The following is a 20244-nucleotide window of genomic DNA, read 5'->3' on the forward strand; positions in this document are numbered from 1 at the left end:
CCAGACAAGCGTGGTGGCTTTGGGAAGAACCTCAGCAGGGACAAATTATGGGGAAAACACAAACTTCATTGACAGACCTCGTAGAACCTTGGGCTTGGAGTGGGTGGGATAAAGGGTTGAGGTGAAATGGACACAGGCTCAGGAGCCTGGATGTGCCCAGAGGTGCTCCCAAGACATGATGCACACAGAGCCCACTGTCCCCCAGTGTGCTCCAGGCAGAGCAAACAGGCTCAAGTGGGACACACACAGCCCAGCTCCTTCATTCGTTAAAGCTAACGTGACATTTCCCTATCACAGGCCAACAATTCAACAAACTTCACTTGGAAGAGGGAGGAAAAAAAAAAGAAAACAGAGTTTTTCAGCTCTGAGAATTCATGCAGTTATAACCACTGACTTGATTTTTCTTCCTTTTTATTTTTTATTTTTTACCAGTTTTGTTGCACTTCTTTCAGATATTCTGCGTTGCAGCCCAGGTTGTGAGGGCTCAAGGAATAGTGCATTTTTACTGCTCAGGCACAGACCCTATACATCAGGATTTGTCATTAAAACACTGGCGAGTCCTTCACTGAAGTGGTGCGAGCAGGGGCTGCTATAATGCCTGTTTCTAAGTGGGAACAGTTACTGCAACATAGTTTGGGAGCCCTTCCACTCCCCAGCCCCCCGTCTCCCCCAACTACTTACAGCACAAGGAGGTTTGAGCTTATTTTGTCTTTTCACAACTTAGCAAGATCAGACACATTTCTGCAATGCATATGCAGATTTTACCTCTTGTTACTTTCTCTAATGAGCTTTCACTTAATCAGTTTGACAGTAGCCTTTCTTCCTTTTTGCTTCGTATCCTCTAGGAAAGTATTCAGGAAAAAGTGTTAACAGTTTCAAGGGGTATTAGCAAAATGGAATGGCGGCACAGCCAAATTTAGGAAGAGAGCAGGAGGAAGGAAAAAAATAAAGAAGTTAAAATCTGGAATGTGGATTTAACAAGAAAGTATGTCTAGGAAATGAGCAAGACTGCAGACATCACTTTTATTTCCTTGCAAAGCATTTTAAAAGATGGTAATCGTTTGTAGAGAAATCCTGATCTTAGGTAGTTATGTGGACTAAAGAAAAAAGCACTTTCCCTGATAATATGTAAACCTTGTGAAAATAAAAGTGTCTTTGCAGTGAGCTATTGAGTGGTGCCCTAGCTATAGCCAGATGTCAGGACAGGGATGCAGAATGTCCCATTGATCTGCAGAGCCATGGCAAGGGGTGTACAGAGCCCCATCAGTCTTACACACCTGGGTTATCAGAGCCCTTGGGAATTTGTTATTTGTCCCCATGTGGGCTGAGCTGGAGGGGAACCCAACTTTCTCCAAAAAGTGCTGGGGTTTGGGCAAAACCATGCTGGGGAATTGCCACCAACGTGGAGATATTGCATCTGGGTAAGCCAGTACTTATGCATTCAGTGTCACCACTAAGCTGTGTCAAGGCCAAGGGCATCTCAGGCATTAAATTCATAATAGCAAAGTGACCAAGGATTGATGACACATCGTTACGCATCTTCTCTAACAAGGAACATGAACTTTTAGCCAAGGCTTTTGGGAGAGTCACAGGATCTGACCACCTGAAGGGAGGGGGACTGCACCAAAGGGAAAGGTTTTCCTTTGTTTAAGTGGGAGATTCATGATGCAGTGGAGGGTACAGCCTTTACCTCTGGGTTCTCATCCACTAACACCAGTGCTTCTCAACTAAAAAAACCTCACCGCAAATTATTACTGAGGTGGAGAAAGAAATAGACAGTGGTATTGCCATGTGGAAATTCTCCTTACACTTAGCCTGACAATACCAAAAGTGAAGTATTGGTGATGCATTGGGACAGGCTGAGCAGGGAGTTGATGCTGTCACCATCCCTGGAGGTGTTCAAGAAAAGGGTAGATGTGGCACTGAGTGACATGCTCTAGAATGGTCACAGCCATGGGCTGATGGGTGGACTGGATGGTTTTGTTGGTCTTTCCAGCCTTAGTGATTCTATGATTCTATGAGAAGGAAGCTTGTGTTGGATGTGATTATCAGTGTGCAATATATGATTTGCCCCACAGCTGGACCATGCTGCTATCACCCTTTAGAATGAAAATTGGTGAGAAGACATGACTAATCATCTCTTGACACAATCTAATTTTCAACATCATTGCCTGCAAACTGATTGTTCCCCAATAAATGCTCCAGGTGTCTGCTGTGGGAAGCAGGGTGCTAATTTCCACACTGTGGCATCATTTTGCCCAGTTATAAATGTGGTGTTCAGGCTGCATGTCCTCATCAGGAGAAGCAACACAGCCCTTGGAGCTCGACCTTGCAAGCCCACAGAGCCCTTGGAGACACACGGAGCCCAGAGAAGCTTTAGCTGGGCTTTGCTTTCCTGACACTGTTTCCATCCCAAAGAGAGGACCTCACCGCTGTGGGGCCAGTGTATGGACTCCAACTTGACTTTTCCAAAATTGCCCCTTTCATATACCTTTTTAACATCTTATTTTTAAGCCGGGGTCCAAAACCTTTAAATCAGAGGCAATTTTGTTTTCCTAGCTGTCAGCAATATTTTGGCTATTTTAAGAATGTAGGACAGGGTTAAGGATTAGTACCAGCATTTCTTTTCTGTGTATCAGAGCTGCTTAGCAGTAATTAATTAGGACATTGGGTTTTGTACTCTTGGTTCAGGTCATTTGCCTATGAGCAGCTCAAGCCTTTTACAAAGGCACGCTGCATATGTTTCTGGGTACTTTTTTGAGAGAAGATTTAAATTGGCCAGATGAATAATACTTTGCTACAAGTGTTTTGCCCTAGGCAAAAAAGGTTTTCTTCATATTATCATTGCCCGGAGCTGGAATCCTCAAGCTTGATGTGACTGGTGTTATACTGTCACATGGCAATGATGTAAGAACAGGAGCTCTCTGTGTCAGACAAATCTGGATTTAGGGGAATTATAGCAGATGTTGCAAAATGGCAACAGTTTAGTAAGTTCCTTTCATCCCGCAGTTGGGAGGCAGGTCCACAAAGTACCCCCAGACAGAGAAGAATGTTATCTTTGATCCCTTTCACTCCGGGGCAAGGAGGCTCCACCAGCCAAGGGATGCTGGAAATAAATGAAAATAAATTTACAGTAGCTGTTTGTTTTGCAGTATGGAAATCGGCCATTACTTATTCATGCTGTTTGCCCAGACGTGTATAAGAGATTTTATTGGGGGTAGCGTGTATTGTGTGCTATAAACAGATTAGGGCATTCAATATTAAGATTAATGGCATGGAAAAACACTTGGAAACTTGTGAACGGTGAGATTACCAGCCTTGCAGCTCCTCTCCACCAGATGTATACGCACAGTGGCACAGTCCTAGCTTCATGCCAAGGAAACAAGAAAGGAAGGAATATTATATATATACATAAAAGTTATATGTTCTGTTATCTGACATTTAAGATTTGTGGTGCAGATGAATGGAAGAACTCCATTCATCTGCTCTGCTTATGACAAGCAGGCATTGCCTGTAATGAATAAAGCATGCCAGTGGAGGACTATTCGTAATTCTTTTCATATGTTTAAATCTGATTGGAATTTGGTCAGAATTCGCAGGCTTTTTCTTAAATTGGGCAGCTCGTTGAAAAAAAGAAAACAGAAAGCATTTGGTGACAGGTACAAAACCACCGCAGCTTCTGATTAGGTTTTTAAATAAACAAAATCCTTCCTACCGCCTGACAGCAGCATGGGCTCAGCCATGTAGGGCACTGGCTCTGCTCACACTGCTCTGATGGAGCACAGCCTCTGCCCCACAGACTCATGGCTGCAACCATGGATTTTGTGATTAGGATTCCAGGTGGGCTCGGATCAGGAAGGGATTTGAGATATTAGATATTAGACTCACATCAGTGCACTTCAGGTCTTCAACTTAAAATCTGCCCATGCTTTCATTCCTTCATGAGTTCTTGTCTACCCCTGCCAATGGAGCAGCCCACACTACCCATACAGAAGGAACAATTGGAGAACACAGCATCAGTCTCCTGCTGAACCATTCCCATGAGCCTCACAGTTAAAACATGTGAGATGTGGATAGGACCACGCTGACAAAGTGTTCATTGACCACAATGGTCAATGGTCTTTTGACCATCTTAGGGAAAGCATCCCCAAGCAATTCTGCTCATAGGAAAACAAAAAGTCCTTTCCGCATTTCCAGGTTGTTTTTTTTTTTTTGATTCCTTAAACCAGAGGAGACCTTGCAGCAGCCACACCTGAGTGATCCCAGCACCCTCTGCTCGTTGACCTGCACCCAGGGGTGTTTCCCACACTGGATCCCAAACCGAGGTGGTTTTTGCAATGCAAGATCCTAACCTTGTCCCTCCGGAGGAAACTATTTTGCCCTTGTCTGCCCTTTAGGGAGCACTAAATCTCATTCCCACAGCTCTTGGTCCATGCAAGCATTGAGCCTTGTTTGGCAAGAGACTCTTGAGATGACCATGCAACAAGATCATGGCCCTCCTGTCTTCTACATCCCCAAACCTTCCTTTTGTAGAACCAAAACCCTACGAGAGAAAGGCTGTAGTGAGCACTTTGCCAAGCACAACAGAGCCCGGCTTCGCTGATTACTTTAATTGTTGCCACCCTGCAAACATCATTTACAGCAGCTCAGTGCCACAATCACGACACAGCCAAAAATCACTGCAGCATGTCACAGTCATAGCACAACACTGGTCGCACCACTTATGGCCCTGGTCACATGTGCATAAGGAAAAACATGGGATCAGCAGACGTTCCCATTCAGGATACATAATCTTGTCTACACTCAAAATGGTACTGGCTAAAATTGGTTTTCAATTGATTTAAGTTCACTGGCACAAAGCCCTGTGTAGACATTCTTAAATGGGTTTAAAAATGGCTTATCAATTTAGCTTAAGACACTTAGTAGCTAAACTAAGCTAAATCGGCATAAGCCAGGTTTAAATTGATTTATGATGTCCACAAAGAGTTTTGCACTGGTTTAACTAAATTGCTTTAAAAACACACCGCCACTTTAGCCATCAAAAGTGAGTGCCTACGAGTGTAAGGATTTAGGGTAAATGTCTTTAAAAGTGAGGAGCTTATGCCCTTTTTCCCTAAACAGACTTAGTCTTTTCGAAATCAGAAACTGTCCTTTGTCAACGCTACTCCCAAGTGCCAAAAAAGAGAAAGGGTCAGATCCTCCATGGAGTAAATTAGGGAGATATCCCATTTTGCATCAGCTGGAGGAAAGCCAAGCCCTGCCTTGAAATTTTAAAGGAAAAACTAAATTGTCTGAAATCTAGGTTCAAACTGGCTCTTGCACACTTTTTTCTGCCAGAATTTTCTTTACCTCCTCAGGTATAGATAGCAGCTATCCGTGATGCAACATATTCACACATATTCACGTATATTCACGTAATCACATCACCATTCACAGCATCCCAAAGCCTGCAGCAACTCCCCTGTTTATGCTGATGTCTATGGACAGAGTTTGGAAGATATTTCAGTGCTGGTAGCCACATCTGTTATTTTCTTGCTTAATGATTTGTAGTTAGCCAAAATAATAGAAAGCAGGCAGACCTTTTTAATTTTGGCTTGCTTGAAGACAGCCTATCTGAGTCAAAATGTTTATTCTGCAGTGCTCCTGCTAGCTCTGGAAATTCATGTATCTATATGTATTTGTGTGTTTTGCTTGGCTAGACACAAATTATGCTCTCAACTGGAAATATCACAAGTGTAAATAATTTGGAGATGTAAGTGCCTGAGTGAAACTCGTGTAAAAGCTATTTGTTTTATGGATTTTGATCTCCAAAGTTTAAAATATGAGCAAACTTTTCATTAAGGCTTTTGCCATTTGTTTGAGCACTCCTGTAGTAATTGGAAATGCAACAATTGTTTAAAAGTGGCATTGTCCCTGAAAAGATTTAGTGAGGGATGAAGAAATTTCTTGAACCTAAAGACATAATCTGGTGATCCAATTCTCCCCACTGTGTCCATTCCCGTGAAACTCCATTTACTTTCTCCTCTCCGCCACCAGCTCCCCGCATCCCACCTAGCCAATCCTCTAGGTTTCCCACATTGTTTCCCCTTTTGTCTTTTCAGTCCAAACAGAAGAACAACAGACAAGGTTTCGAAGGGCAGGGAGCATCAGGGGCTGGAAGAGAATGGCTAAGATGAGGGTCAGAGTCCTAGCCCTACTGCCAACAGTTACCAGGGTTTGTGCTGCCTGGCTGGGCAGTGTTCAAAGACTTTGCTGGGCTTTGTTCCACTGTGTAGGGATTAGGCCTGGCGGTCTGAGAATTTGCCTTCTAATTAAAAAGGATAAAAGATAGAAGTAGCATTAGACTAAAACATAGCAGTGATACTTCACAGGCTTTTTTTTTTTTTTTCCTTGCTTTTTTTTCTTTAGTCACAAGACAACGGCACGAAGTCGTCAGGTCGTTTTATTTCTTTTGTTTTATTTGCGTATTTAAAACAAAAAAAAATCTTAATAAAGAGAACAGAGGGGAACAGGAAAAGTTTTGAAACTCTTCCCAGCTGTTCCATATGGTGGGTGAAGGCTGAATTTCACGCACGACGTCTGTGTGCCCTGTGGTGATGCTGCTACTGCATCTATCAGCAAGGATTACCCCATCTCCCAATAGCGTCCTTTAATGCCAAACCAAAAGATGAGGGAATTCCCCACGTCATTCTCCCTGGCCAAAGAGGTCTACAAGAAACCTGAATTTCTTCTTGCAGAGCCTCTGCTTTTATTCCTTGCTTTTGGTCCTTGTTGGGCACACTCAAAAGCACAGGCAAGCCTTCCCCTTATATTAACCGGGAGGTACTATTTTACCAGCGCAGTGTGAAAAATATCAGGCGTATAGCACCCATTTAATTACTCTCAAAACTCATGTTTTGGGAAGGAACTTGAGGCCAAATCTCTGCGAGCTGCTCCTCATGTGTGTAATCCCGTCTCCTGCAAAAAGCCCTATTGATGGCAGCCGCCAGCATCCAGCCCAACGCAGGACGCCGAGGACGGGCGTCCATCCAGCACGACAAGGGCTGCTGGAAGAGATCCCCGCCGGGTACAGCTCCATCTGCCTCCAAACTGCCTGGGCTCCACGGAAGGACACCACCAGCACCTCGCGAGAGGAGCCGAGGTGAGCGGTTGCGTAAGGGCCGCTGGTGGGATTATAGAAATTGCTTTTCAGAAAGGGGGGAGGAAAAAAAGAATAAAAATAAAGAGAAGAGGCGGTAGGAGTTTCGTGGAAGACTTCAGAAGCTTTCAAAGCCGCAGAGCTCGGATTGCACGCGAGGATAAAGGAATGCCCCTTTGTTCCCACACATCTCCTGTTACGTCACCAGGAGCTCAGTTTCTTCTGAATTCGGGAGGAATTTGCATGGAGTAAATAATTTGGAGGAGACAACAGGGAGAGTGAATATGATTCACAGCAGAGAGTCGTTGCAATCTGTAATGCAGGGTACTCACAGGAAAGCATTTCTAATGGGAAAGCATTTCTTCATTGCATTTTTGAGCAAGTTTTCTAGCAAAGATCGTCTTTATCCTATGCAATAATGAGAGAAGCCCTATAGGCATTGCTCGGGCAAATGTGTTGTTGTCTTCAGCAGAAATAAGCACTGTCAGACTGCTGTGTGTTAGCTCAAAAGCAATACTAATGTGGAAAATTATGCCATTGATTTTAGGCAGGGTTCTTCATTGATTTTTGCTTAAAAATCTGGTAGTATGCTACAGCCCGGCATGGGTAACTTCTTAATGCTAGAGCATTTGTAAAAGGTTACAAATGGGCAATTCTGCTCCATTTTAGGGACATGGGCATTTAATAAAACCTGCATGCTGTCTCAGCATCTCAGTGAGAACAGCCCTTCTTTGGGTGCTTTTGGAAGCCAATAGGCTCAATGTTCCCCCCAGGATGTTGCAGCCACTGCCTCTCCCCAGTGCTTAACATGGCTGTAGAAAGGTGGGAATGAAGGCAGAGGTCTGGTCCCACCTCACATCCCGGTATAGGGGTGATAAATGGGAGGGGGTTCCCAGCTCTCACCATTCTTGGGGTAGATTTTTGGTCTAGTTTCACTGCAAGGAGCAGGGACAAAAACCCCTTGGATGCTTTAGGCTGTGCGCATTCCTCTAAAACGTACTCAGGAAAGGATTTTAAATTTCATCTTCTGTAGGTCAGGGGTAAAGATGCAGGGCAAAAAGAGGAATCTTGCATTATTTAAACGAGGAAAAAAAAAAAATTATATTTCCAAAGTGATCTAAAGCACTTAGTGTCTGCCTGAAGCCCCCAAGGAGGTGTGTGCAGGAGGGCTGCTCCCTACTGCTCACCACTGATTCACTGAAGGAAAGAGACGTTCTGAGGAATAGGGGGTGTTATATTTGAAAGAACGTTCCCAATATTTGCATTATGGTGAAGGAAAATATTTTTCAAGGCCAAACGAATATTCATTTATATTTATTTGCTTAATCTAATGATCTATTGTGATTCTCCCTTTCATCTATTCTTCCCTTGATGAGTGTGTGGCACTCCCATTAAGATTAATAGCGGTTTCACATGCACAGTCAGGGGAGATTAGACCCCTGCCCCGGCCTCCTGCCAGCCCCATGTATGTCTTTGGATTCAAGCTCCGAACCCTCACTGATGTCAGTGAAAGCACCATGTGTACAAAAAGGCCCCATCCTGCCCGGGGCTGAGCATCCCTGGCCAGCTGAGGCTGTGCTCAGCCTCTCCCCAAACCCATTTGTTATGCCCTAAAGAAGGTGATTTTAGGGCAGACTGCTCCAGCACAGCATATGGGGACAGTGAGGGGTGTGCTGGAACCATTTTCTAGCAAAATAAGACACATAACCATTGCCTCTGAATGCATACATCAGCATCCTTCTACAACAACTCTGTGCATAGAAATTAATTTTTGGGAGCAGCTCTCCTCTTTCTGGCCACAAGATGTGGCATACATCTGCCATCACATCAAGAGATACAGGGGAGCCACCTGGTTTTAAAAAATAGATATAATAAATGGTGCTTCTCTGCAGCACAGGGCCTGCTCCCAGGCCCTGGCGTGGGAAACCTGTTCTTCTGTTGCAATCTGATGAATTTCCAACATCTTTTCATTTGCAGGAGTTTACCAGCATACCCTGTTACATCCTGACGCCGTCAGACTAACTCTGCCAGCTGCTGCAGCGCTCCGACCACTGAAGATTTGCTCCCATTTCCCTGGTGCTTCCCAGTAATTGTGGGAAGGAGAAATGGAAGATTTGCCCATTGCCAGCAAAGCGGGATGTGGCTTTGTGAAAATCACTGGTTTGGCCCCGTGCCTCAGTTTCCCCAGTGTGTGTGGTGAGACTTTTGCCTTTCCAGCAGAACCGTTATAAGCAAAGCAAGTATAATAATAACATTTACCACTAATGTCTTTTAATATTTTTAAATAATTTTGCAGTCCTTAATGGAAGCATCTCTATGGTGATTCCGCAGGATTAGGGCATTCCTTTTGCCCCAAGCAGCCCCCAAGGACGGAACAGCGCCAAGATCCAGCCGAAATAACATGACCAAAGTCAGAGTACAGAGTACATAAGAGCCAGAAAGTGAGCAGAAGTCAGAGGCTAGCATGGAAACTGCTACACCATCTGTCCTCTCTGCTTGCTGGAAAGACTCTTCGCAATTAGGGCATAGCTGAGTATACGACATTGTTTTCCTGCACTGTATTCAAGCTCCGTTCTCACTCCTTATAATGAGCTCATTATTGATTTGTGGAGCTTCCCCTTTGAGCTTCTCTGTCTTTCAAAACACGTAACCAACGTTCAGGCAATAAAATGAACATTCGTGTCAGGCTGTATATATGTCACAGTGCCTGTCATATGTTGTGACACACGGGATAGCCATCTTCTGCCAGTACTTACAGGTATGTTTCTAAGCAAATATTTCAGTAGCTTCTATTTAAATTTGACTATGGCTGTTTATAGTATCAGGTATTAAATCTGTTCGACTGATCCGATAGATGTGAGTAAATGATGAATATATGCATTTATCTAATGCCATCTTGAACATTTGTACGGTGGTATTTCTTGTTTTGGATTTTCCAGGAAGTAATAATAATAATAACAAAATGAACTTAATTGCTGCAATTTATGGTCATGGCTCATGAGATGTTTTAATAAGAGGAAATAATCCGCAGAATTTCAGCTCTTTCACTTAGAATACATACTTTAATCTCTCCAAGATCATTGTCCTTATTCTAAGTATGAGTTCCTAAAAAGCCTGTGTTGTGATTTGCTTTTATTTTCATTTTTTGGCTTAAGCAATAGGCTTGAAAGTGGCAGCTCTGAAAACAGATTTCTTTATCCAGAAGCCAGTTTGGAGAGCATCCACACAGGCTGCTATTCTAAGGCACCATTCTGAAGACTGCCATCTCTACGATGGCATATGAGATGTAATTTAGTCTCTGTGTTAATTTAGCCGAGGGTCTCTCCTGAACAGAGAAGACTGGCTGTGCCAGATTGTGTTAAACTAGGGATGGTGCTTTTGTGATACGGACAACTGTCTACCAGGGATTGAGCTGAGACCACCAAACTACTTTCATTTAGATTCTCAATTTAGTCTTGAACCAAGGTCAGAAGGTAAATAGCCAGGGCTTTATCTTCCCAGCCAAGCTCCTGGTAGAGGGTCTCTTTGAAGTGGAGTGTGATCACTGGCTGTTTCAGAACTAATGTCCAAGACAGTGATGTATAATACATTTGCTTCCATTTTACATCTGCTGGTATGATCGCAGGTTAATTTAAGAACGATTTCCCAAGAAAGGAGAGTTTCTGCCCAGTTGTAATCTTTTAAAAAATCTGAAATTAACTCGAGATGCCCTTTTGACACTCCCCAATGTATACGTGTTTGGGGTTTTTTTCTACTGCTTTGATTGCCAGTTGCTTTGGGTCTGATGCTGCTCTTGCTGAAGTCAATGGCACCATTCGTATTTGCTTCAATGAGCAAGGCTCTTTGAAGATGCTCTCTATGTTGGCCGGTGTTTGTGGCTGCACATCCACCAGGTGGTCAGAGGGAAGGAGATTTCTGCTTGCTGGAGGCACATTTTCTGCAATGACACAGTGATAGCAGTGTGTGATGGACCCGCTGCTCATGCAGACTCTACGCTCATCCCTTGAGCCAGCCAAGATGCAAACCTTGTGAACAGGGCTGCATTTAGGGGAAGCTAGTGATGGTAATTTAAGAAGTCTGTGACCTTTCTGTATTTGCCCTTTCACTTGTATGAATACATTTGTACTTCTTTAAGAGCCTGGATTCAAACCACGGAATGTCCCTTCAAGGTTTATCCCAGATCAGCTCCCTAATCCAGTTCACATAATTGCCCCCCAGCCAGTTGTGGTAACATAGGTACACACACACATGGGACACTGTGAAGAGTTGGATGGAAGGAGAGAACAGCCACCAAATACCTTGCTGCTTCCAACTGTACTACAAAACTTGCACAGACTGATTTCCCTTCCTGTTGAGTGCCATGAGGATACACTTCATGTAACTCCTCATCACAGCAATGCAGTCATCCTCCTGCTTGATAGCCTCTTGCACCAGATGTTGCTGCATCTGTTGTGGGAGGCCCTTGAGCAGGAGCAGATCACATCTGAAGCTGGGGGAGCAGGAAGGTTTCACGCTATTCGTTGGCACCAAAAAGACTGTAGGGTTATCTCCCACACTGACAAAAAGCATCTTGGAGATGTCTACCCTGTTGTTGGTGCCATAGCAAGGGGAACAGCACATGTTCAGCCAAGCCATGGCTCCAGCAACATGGAAAAGGGAGTAAAGGAAAGGAGAATGAGAGGTGCCTTCAGAAAGGTGCATCGGCCATGAATAGGAAGCACACCAGGTGGCTGAAAATCACATTTTTTCCTGCAAAGGGGCAGGTAGCTGCTCAGTGCCTCTGTCTCACAGCAAGTTGCTGCCAACCCATTGCCAGCACTGGTAGCACGTTCAGTGCTGTGTGTCCGTGCAGCTCGTACTTCAGGCTGGTTCTCTGCATCAGCATCCCCAGGTGCAGGCATAAGGTCTGCCTCAAAGGAAATGGGAATGAAATGGGAATCACTATGATTTTTCCTTTTGTATTACTGTTCTGCCAGGAAGAGCTGCTGCAGAAGTGGATATCTATCAAAATATTCCCTTTCATTGAACTTTTTAGTTGAGAACATCTGAAAGGTGTTTTGTTACATGCCACAATTTGTTGATTAAAATAGAGCCAGGTTTCGCCTCACTGGGTCGGAAGTTTTATGAGTAGCCAAGAAATGGACTAGAAAGGAAACAAAGCCCTACGGACTCCAGCACAGGTGCCTACACACAGCTGTATGCCATGAAGCACCCCCCTCCCCAGACTGCATCCAAATACCTACATCCAACTCCACGTGGTGTGGCATTTTGCAGTTCTTCAGAACAGGCTGAACTATTACTTTTGTTCAGTAATTCTGGGTGAACACAGTGTAAAAGATGAAGAAAACTGGTTTATGTTCAGGTGCATAAAAAAATAAATAAATAGACAATAAAGCCACAGAAAAACAGGGCTGACGAGGACCAGGAAGCCATCTAGCTCATTTAGAGAAATTGCTCCAGGGCAAGGTCACATCTTTCAGACTGAGTCTAACAAGATGTTAACAGCCTTCTCGATTCCTCCAGGCAGTCTGTCCAAGCACTGAACTGTCCCTATACATGGAAAGTACTTCTTAAGGTCTAAGTTCCACCTCAGGGTTGCACCTGATGCCCTTTCCTCCTTGCCCTAACCTCTTGGACAAAGAGGACAGAGGACAGACTCACCACCTTCATACAGCACCTCTGGACATGTTTGACAACTGCTGTCATCTCATCTCTCCCTTTGTGACTCTCTGCTCCAAGCTAAACTTGCCAAGACTTCTCCCATTCTCATCCTCTGCTGCTGAGTAGCTGTTGTGCCCCTCCCATAACCACACTCTCACCCATCCCCATCCATGAAGACAACCACCAAGCAGAACAAGAGCACGTTCCTAATGGTCTCCATGATGGACAACCTTCCTTTTTGACAGTGGTTATTGATGATCTGCTTCTGGTGAGGTTATCTGGCCTTGATATTCTTATGGGTCCCATCCAACTCAGAGTATTCTACAGTTCTATGATTCTATGTCATACCCAAATTACAGAATTATTCTTTAAAGATTATTTCACTTTTTAAAATTTCTGGTTGTCAAATCTGCTGTGACTGTCAAAGTTGTGCAACATATTACTTATACCGTAGCATCGTTAGCTTCACCCTGTCACATTTAGGAAAAGACATCTCTGCTAAAAAAATACATGATCCCAAGCATAGGAAAACTGATTGTAGCAGAAAATAAATTCATGAGAAAGTCTGGCCCAAATTTTTAAAAGGTCTGCATCCCATTCTCATTAGTGCTAGGATCTGCAGGTGTGGTCTTAGAAAAATAAGATTCTTCTGGGGAAGATTTGTGTTCGTAGACTCATAGAATCATAGAATTGTTTGTGCTGGAAGGGACACCTGGTCCAACTCCCTTGCAGCTGACAGGGACATTTACAGCTACATCTGTGGCTCAGAGCCTGGTGTTAGATCACCAGGACGGATGTTCATGAGATTGCTTGGCTACTGGGAAAAGTTCTGCCTCCCATAGGTGCTCTGAAAGTCTCTGCTTTTGTTCAGTAACTACACAGGTGGTTAAAGATAGATGCCTAAAATAGGCAGTGTACATAGAGCCTGAAGATTCCCCATTCCCCATCTGTAAAAAAAGGAAGCAATTCCTACCTAACAGTTGGCTGTGAGGGAGGAATTAATAAGCTGAAGACAAGGCACTCCCATACACAACTGGGCGCTGTGAGGGGCTGTGCTGGGTCACTGCTCTGCAGCTGAGGGCAGCCATCCCCCAGACCGCCCAGTGCACGGGGAGCACGTGTTTTTGAACCCCCGACCACCCAGCCACCCCTCCTCTCGAGGTGTCAAGGCTGTCACTTCTTGTAGCTGTCACCAGCAGAAAGACGAATGTTGAAGTCATGGCATGTCTACACCATAGTGCGGAGCCACCCAGGCAGGTTTCCTTGCTTGCTAACTGCAGTGCTGGAAGGGGAAAGCTATGAAATGCACCTCATTAACAAGGCTAAACTTTCTTCACAGTCCAACTGACACGCCTGCATAAATTTGGCATAAATGGCTTTTGCATCACCCATCATCAGAAGCTCTGTGGCTAGGCAATGTTGGAGATGAAAGGGAGAAGCAGGCCCTGACTGGTAGATAGATGATGGGATCCAGTACCTAAAAACTGAATTTAGATTCACTGAGCCTTCTTTTGACTGCCTGAATTTCCTCCTGGATGGCTTTTGTCTTTCAGAAGCACCAGGCCAACAAGCACCCCCAGACTGTATCTGGGAGAGAATGGCCCATTGAGATAAAGAGGAAACTGGGAAGTAATTAGCAACCTGAACAAATGACCAAGCACTGCAGTGGAATCTCCAGCTTAAGAGTGGATGTTTTTCCAAGTGATATTATCCAATCCAAACAGACTTTAATCTACAAACATTCCCCATTCTGCATGAAACAGCAAGGCAGATTAGACCAGCACAGTTGTCCCTCTGGCTTTTTGATCTGTGACTCTACTTAGATCCCACAGTTTCTTTCTTCACAATGAGTAGCACTAAATGAGCGCAGAAATACAAATTTCCTCCTGCAAGAACCATAAAAAAAGTACAGATCTCCCAAAAATGCATGTATCTGTGCCTAGCATTTCAAAATGCAGCTATCTGATGGCTTACACATCCCAGATCAGGCATTTTGGCTGTCTACAGCAAAAGATACATGCAATGAGATCCAAAATAGCCATACTGCTCCATGGGGAGTTGTCAGGAAGGAATATCTGGCAGCAAGGAGAGGCTCGAGACCCTCCTCTGGGATCCAGGAGGCATCAACTCAGAAGCCATATCTCCCATCTGGACTCAGAGAATTGCATGCCCATTTTCTAGCCAAGAGAAAGTGGATTTTGAACCCACAAATTTGGGTTCAAAAGATGGCAGTGTAGTGCTTATATAAATGAGACTGCTTGGAGTTTATGAAGCATGAAAACCTGGCTTTGTTTTCCTCCTCAGCCTGAACATCTCCTGCTTCCTCAGAATATCATAGTCATGGTCTGCAGCCCAGTTGTGCTGGGGGCACTCACCATCCATCCATGGAAACTACCTTCAGGTAGAACAGAAAGCCATCTTCTCTGATCACAGCCAAGCATTAATACTTGAGAAGAAAGCTGTAGAAGCCCGGTGGTGGACACCTCCAGTGCTCTCACACTCTTGCATCACCCATGAAATGTCATGCCACCTCTTTATGTTGGCCCCTGCCAGTTTGGGATGTGCCTGATAGTGTGGGCGCTGGTGATGATGGCGTCCCACCACCTGGTATAAGTAGGGCTGATAGGAGAGCAGATGTGAGTTGATATAAGTGCTTTGTGTCAAGCAGGAGCACCAGTCTGCACCAGATGATTTAGATAGACTTTGATACCAATGGGCATGGACCAACCCAGAGCCAAGCAAGTTGACTCCTCCAGTTCAGTCTTAGCACAAACCAAAACAGTGGTGTGGCTCTCACTGAGGGACAGGCTGACCCAAACCCCTGCAAGCTGCATAGCTCTCAAAAAGGCTGCTGCTAAATCCAAACTGTGAAATTGGGACTTGGCCCTAAACCAAGTCAATGTCTTGGTTGAACTGGGAATAAAAACCCACAGAGTAGACATTGAGAAATGAGTAGTCTGCTCCCTTCCTACAGAAGTCTTTTCCAAGGTCTTAGTCAAGTACCCCAACTTTTCAAAACTTGATAATTTGGTATAAAATAATAATGTATACCAAAAAAAAAAAAAAAAAAAAAGAGGAAGAAGAAAAGAATAGGAGGATTCGAAAATACAAGACTTTTAGGATGACACACAGGAATTTTTTCTTTGCTGGAAGGGATAGATTTATAGCAAAGTAATTGGACCATCTCTCTTTAAAATTCAGCCCTCATGTATTTTTTTCTCCTCCCTTCCCCAGCCTGTCTTCTTACTCCCCTTGCTCAACAAGAAAAATTTAGAAACCCATGAAAGTTAAATCTGAAGTTGCAGTACAAGGCCTGTTACACAGCCAGCTCCCTCTCAAGAGAAACACACACAAAGGAAGCCATGGGAATTTCTTTGGAAATTCAGAGGCTCTGGTGCCGTGCGTTCACTGGGATGCAAAGATTCAGCCAACTGATGTACATCACCCACATATTTTTCTTACGTGCCTGGAAGAGATGGCAGGGATGGTTTTAAACAGTTTCAAATTCAGAAGTGAGACACAAGGTCTGGTGAAAAGGATTGCTATTTTTAATGCCCAGAGTTTTCTTGTGCGATTCCAGCTCTCTAAGACCCTAAGACCTTTAAATTCCATCTAGTGTCTATCACATGCCATTGAATTGGCATGTTTGCAAATTGCATGCAATGAGATCCTTCCATACCAGCAGCTCTGTCTCAGATTCCCCACCATCCCTGCCAAACTAGTATTGCCTGCACATTTTTTTCATCTTTTCATTGAGTTCTGCGTGTCAGCCAACACATTCTTTAGAACAGGCTTCAGTAGGCATGGTAACTGGTTCCTGGTTGCAAGCTGCCTTATGCATTCGCTCCTGCTTCTTTCTGGATAATTTCCCCCCCTCCTTCTTCTTAGGTGAGGACTTAAACGTGTTTAGCGTTATCCGTTCCATCTGTTGTGTTTGAGATAAATAGCTGAGATATAATAAAAAGTCCTAATTGAGGTAGTGATGCGGTGAATAAGCAAAGCTTGTTCATCGGGACTGTGAATCTGGACTGTTGATAGCTGCAGGTACCTCGGGGCTGCTCAGCCTGACTGCTATGTTGACTTTGTCTAATTGCAGGGGAGGAGCTAGGAAAGCAGTGAAGGGCAGTGGCACACACAGCAGGAGAGCTGAAAAATACTGGCATGGCCACGCGGAGCGAAACAAACTGACTGACAAAGCTCCTGGCGTATTATTAAAAAATCTGGCAAAATGCTCATCTCTTGACAAAACATGTAGAAAGACTAGTAATGCATAACTTCGTCCCGCGTTGGATTTTAACGTGGCTAATGCCAAGTTGTCTGTCAAAATTAATAGGGCATTGCTTTTTCTTATAGAAGAGGAAAAAAGAGAGAGATCGCGCATACATTTTATTCATTTATTCATCTCTAACAAAAATGATGTATCTGCTAAAAATTTATTTAGGGAGGGCTTTGGTAGATGCTAATGTTAATTCTGGAAAAGCAATACTCAAGCAGCGACGCCAGCTTATACTTACAGAGGTTAACAGATAAAACCTCCCAGTAATATCAGAAAAAAAAGTCTGCTACCATCTCAAGCTGCAGCGTGGGGAACTTTCAGCCCAGAAATGCTGCTATCCATACATATCTCTGCCCAGATCCATGCTTTTTGCTTTTCCGATTACAATTTAAAATATGCTGCTTTGGTAGAATTGCACTGAAATTTATGGGCTTTCGTGGGCGCTAATCCAAAAAAACAGATTTGTTTACCATCCGCCCTAGTTAAACTTTGTTAAACTGCTTTAGTGATTGCATGAGATTTTGACTCCGTTGCTTAAACTACTGATACCTGACACCTGGGCTTTGAGATTACATCTCCCGGAATCTTCCAGGAGAAATGACTGAGCTCCTCCAAACACCAGCTCCAATTACTAAAATTCCCACCCATCTACAAAATACAAAGAGTTTAACCTGTGTTGCTTTGCTATCTGGCACTTGCCTGACTCCACGTCCTGAATATTTCTGAAGACTCTTCCTTTCTCTTCATGAGTCACTGTGTGTCACTACTGCCTTTCTTGCTCTGCCCAGTGGCCACATCATCCTGTGCTTCTGATTCAAAGCACCCAGAGCTCCAGTGAGTGCACAGAGCACCGTGATAGGACAAGAGGAAATGGTTTCAAACTAAGACAGGAGAGATTTAGAGTGGATATAAGGAAAAAGTTCTACATGATAAGGGTGGTGAGGCACTGGCACAGGTTGCCCAGGGAGGCAGTGGATGGGGACAACCAAGATCAGGCTGGACAGGGCTCTGAGCACCTGATGGAGCTGTGGGTGTCCCTATTCTTTGCAGGAAAGTGGTACCAGATGCAGGCCTTTAAGGGTCCCTTCCAACTCAAATGATTCCATGATTCTATGAAACCAAAGAAATGAGAGGTTTGCTGTGATTTTAAATGAAGACACAGCTGGCTCCCCTTCTGATTGAAGGGATTTCTGCATAGCCTACGTCCAATATTATAAGATGTTACTGAAAATAGCCTGGTGCATCTGGACAATTCCAGGAGGGGCAAAAGTCAGGGAGTCATTTTATTGTCACACCCAACTAAAGAAAAGACATTCCATGGCCTTAGAACATGCTGGTACAAGTGATTATGAATTTTCTTTCTTCTTTTTAATAGTAGGCTCTCTACAGCAAAACTATGGGGGACTCTGGTCAGTGATGCGCTCATGGGCTGCAGTTGCTTTGTATCACTACCCTTATCTGGCACATACAGCACATTTTGTTATGTTAGCAAGGTCTTATCTTTTCCCAAGAAATTCACTAAGTGTTTTTGAACCATCCTCACAGCAGGGATAGAGAATACATTTGAAAGAACAACTATTTTCAACAGGTAAGGAAAAAAGTCCTGCGTGCACCCACCTCCGGGAGCCAGCAGCAATGCAGTCCTTGGTGCATGACAAAGCACTTGTGTGGCTCAAATGGGCAAGCTACACCTTGCAAGATGCTTGGAGGCATCCATTCAGCATTTTAAGTGACCCTCCCCAAGATGGGGACTCGCTGTTGGTTAGGTGTCTGTATGTCACCCCCGGAGGAGTGTGAGCAAACGTTGATGCTCGATGGGGGGAAAAAAAAGGATCACGCAAACGTTCTTCAAAGGCTGATGGAATAAACATGTAAATACAAGATGGGCTGATTTCCTACTGTTCATGTTTGCTCACTGTGAACATTTGGTTCACTTGGCTTTCCTCATTATTTCAGCTGGGGAAAGTCACTATATGAATTAATAGCAGATTTCCCCGCTGAAAATAAATGTTTACCAGTTGTTGGTTGTTTTTGTTTTTTTTTTTTTTCCTTTTGGCAGCGACCGGGCTTTTTTTGTCTGACTGCCTCCTTTCTGGCCTGCACATCCCTGAGGTGTGTAATTAAAGTGAGGGAATTTGCGCATAGTGCTTTAGGGGCTTAATGAATAGAAAACACAGGATATTTCATTGATTTGGTGCACACGATATTGTCAGAGTGTACATTTCCTTTGTAAATGGCAAAGAGACAGCCATAATAATATACCTGCATTCAACGACAACAAAAAATATTTTCAAACAAATGAAAATAAAAGAACTGTATCTGTTTCCAAATTCTAATGTAAAATACATTCAAAAGAGCAATTTAGATTAAAGCAGCAAAGGCAAGATCTTCAGCATGGTTCAGAAATAACAACTGTGTGTTGGAATAATGCACTGTGAACTGGGACATATAGGAGGAGGGCATATAGGAAAACAAGCTCCTCATTTCTGGAGAGGTTCTCTATAAGCAATTAATGACGTGACTTTATCATGGTGATCAGGTTGGTGCAGATGCATTTTCTCTCTACAAAAATGGTTATACATGCTACTGACCCAAGGGGTGGATCTCTTGGGCCCAGTGGAGAGGTGTAATGGGAGAAAAATAAATGCAGACCACACCAATGGTTGGACTCAGTGATCTTAATGGTCTTTTTCAACCTTATTGATTCTATGATTCCATGAACAGCCTTCTATCTGGCCCAGCTCAACCCAACCCAACTCAGCTTCTGCTCCACCAGATGACAAAGCACATGAACATATTTCCTATCAGTCCCTGTCCTGTGTCCAAATGCAGCACCATCTCAGACATCAAGGAAGAAAACAACTGAAGGAGCCCATCTGCATCTTCTGGGTACCATATACTTCCTATATGCAATTTGTGTAGGCTATGAATAGCAGGAGCCTGGCCAGGAGAGCCTGTACGGTGCAAATGTGAAAAAGCCAATAACCAGAGTGCACAGAATAAAAGAGGTTCACGAATCCCCCGTTCAGCAGAGCTCTGCACTAGAACTGAAGGCCCAAGGCAAAAGCTGATGCTGTGATCCTCTGCTTAACAGATGGATGGTGACACGCTGGAACAGATTATCTGGTGAGATGGTGCAATTTCCAGCACTGGAGGTCTCTGAGGTACC

Source organism: Meleagris gallopavo, chromosome 5 (genome assembly GCF_905368555.1).
Source record: "Meleagris gallopavo chromosome 5, MGAL_WU_HG_1.1, whole genome shotgun sequence".
Classification (NCBI taxonomy): Eukaryota; Metazoa; Chordata; class Aves; order Galliformes; family Phasianidae; genus Meleagris; species Meleagris gallopavo.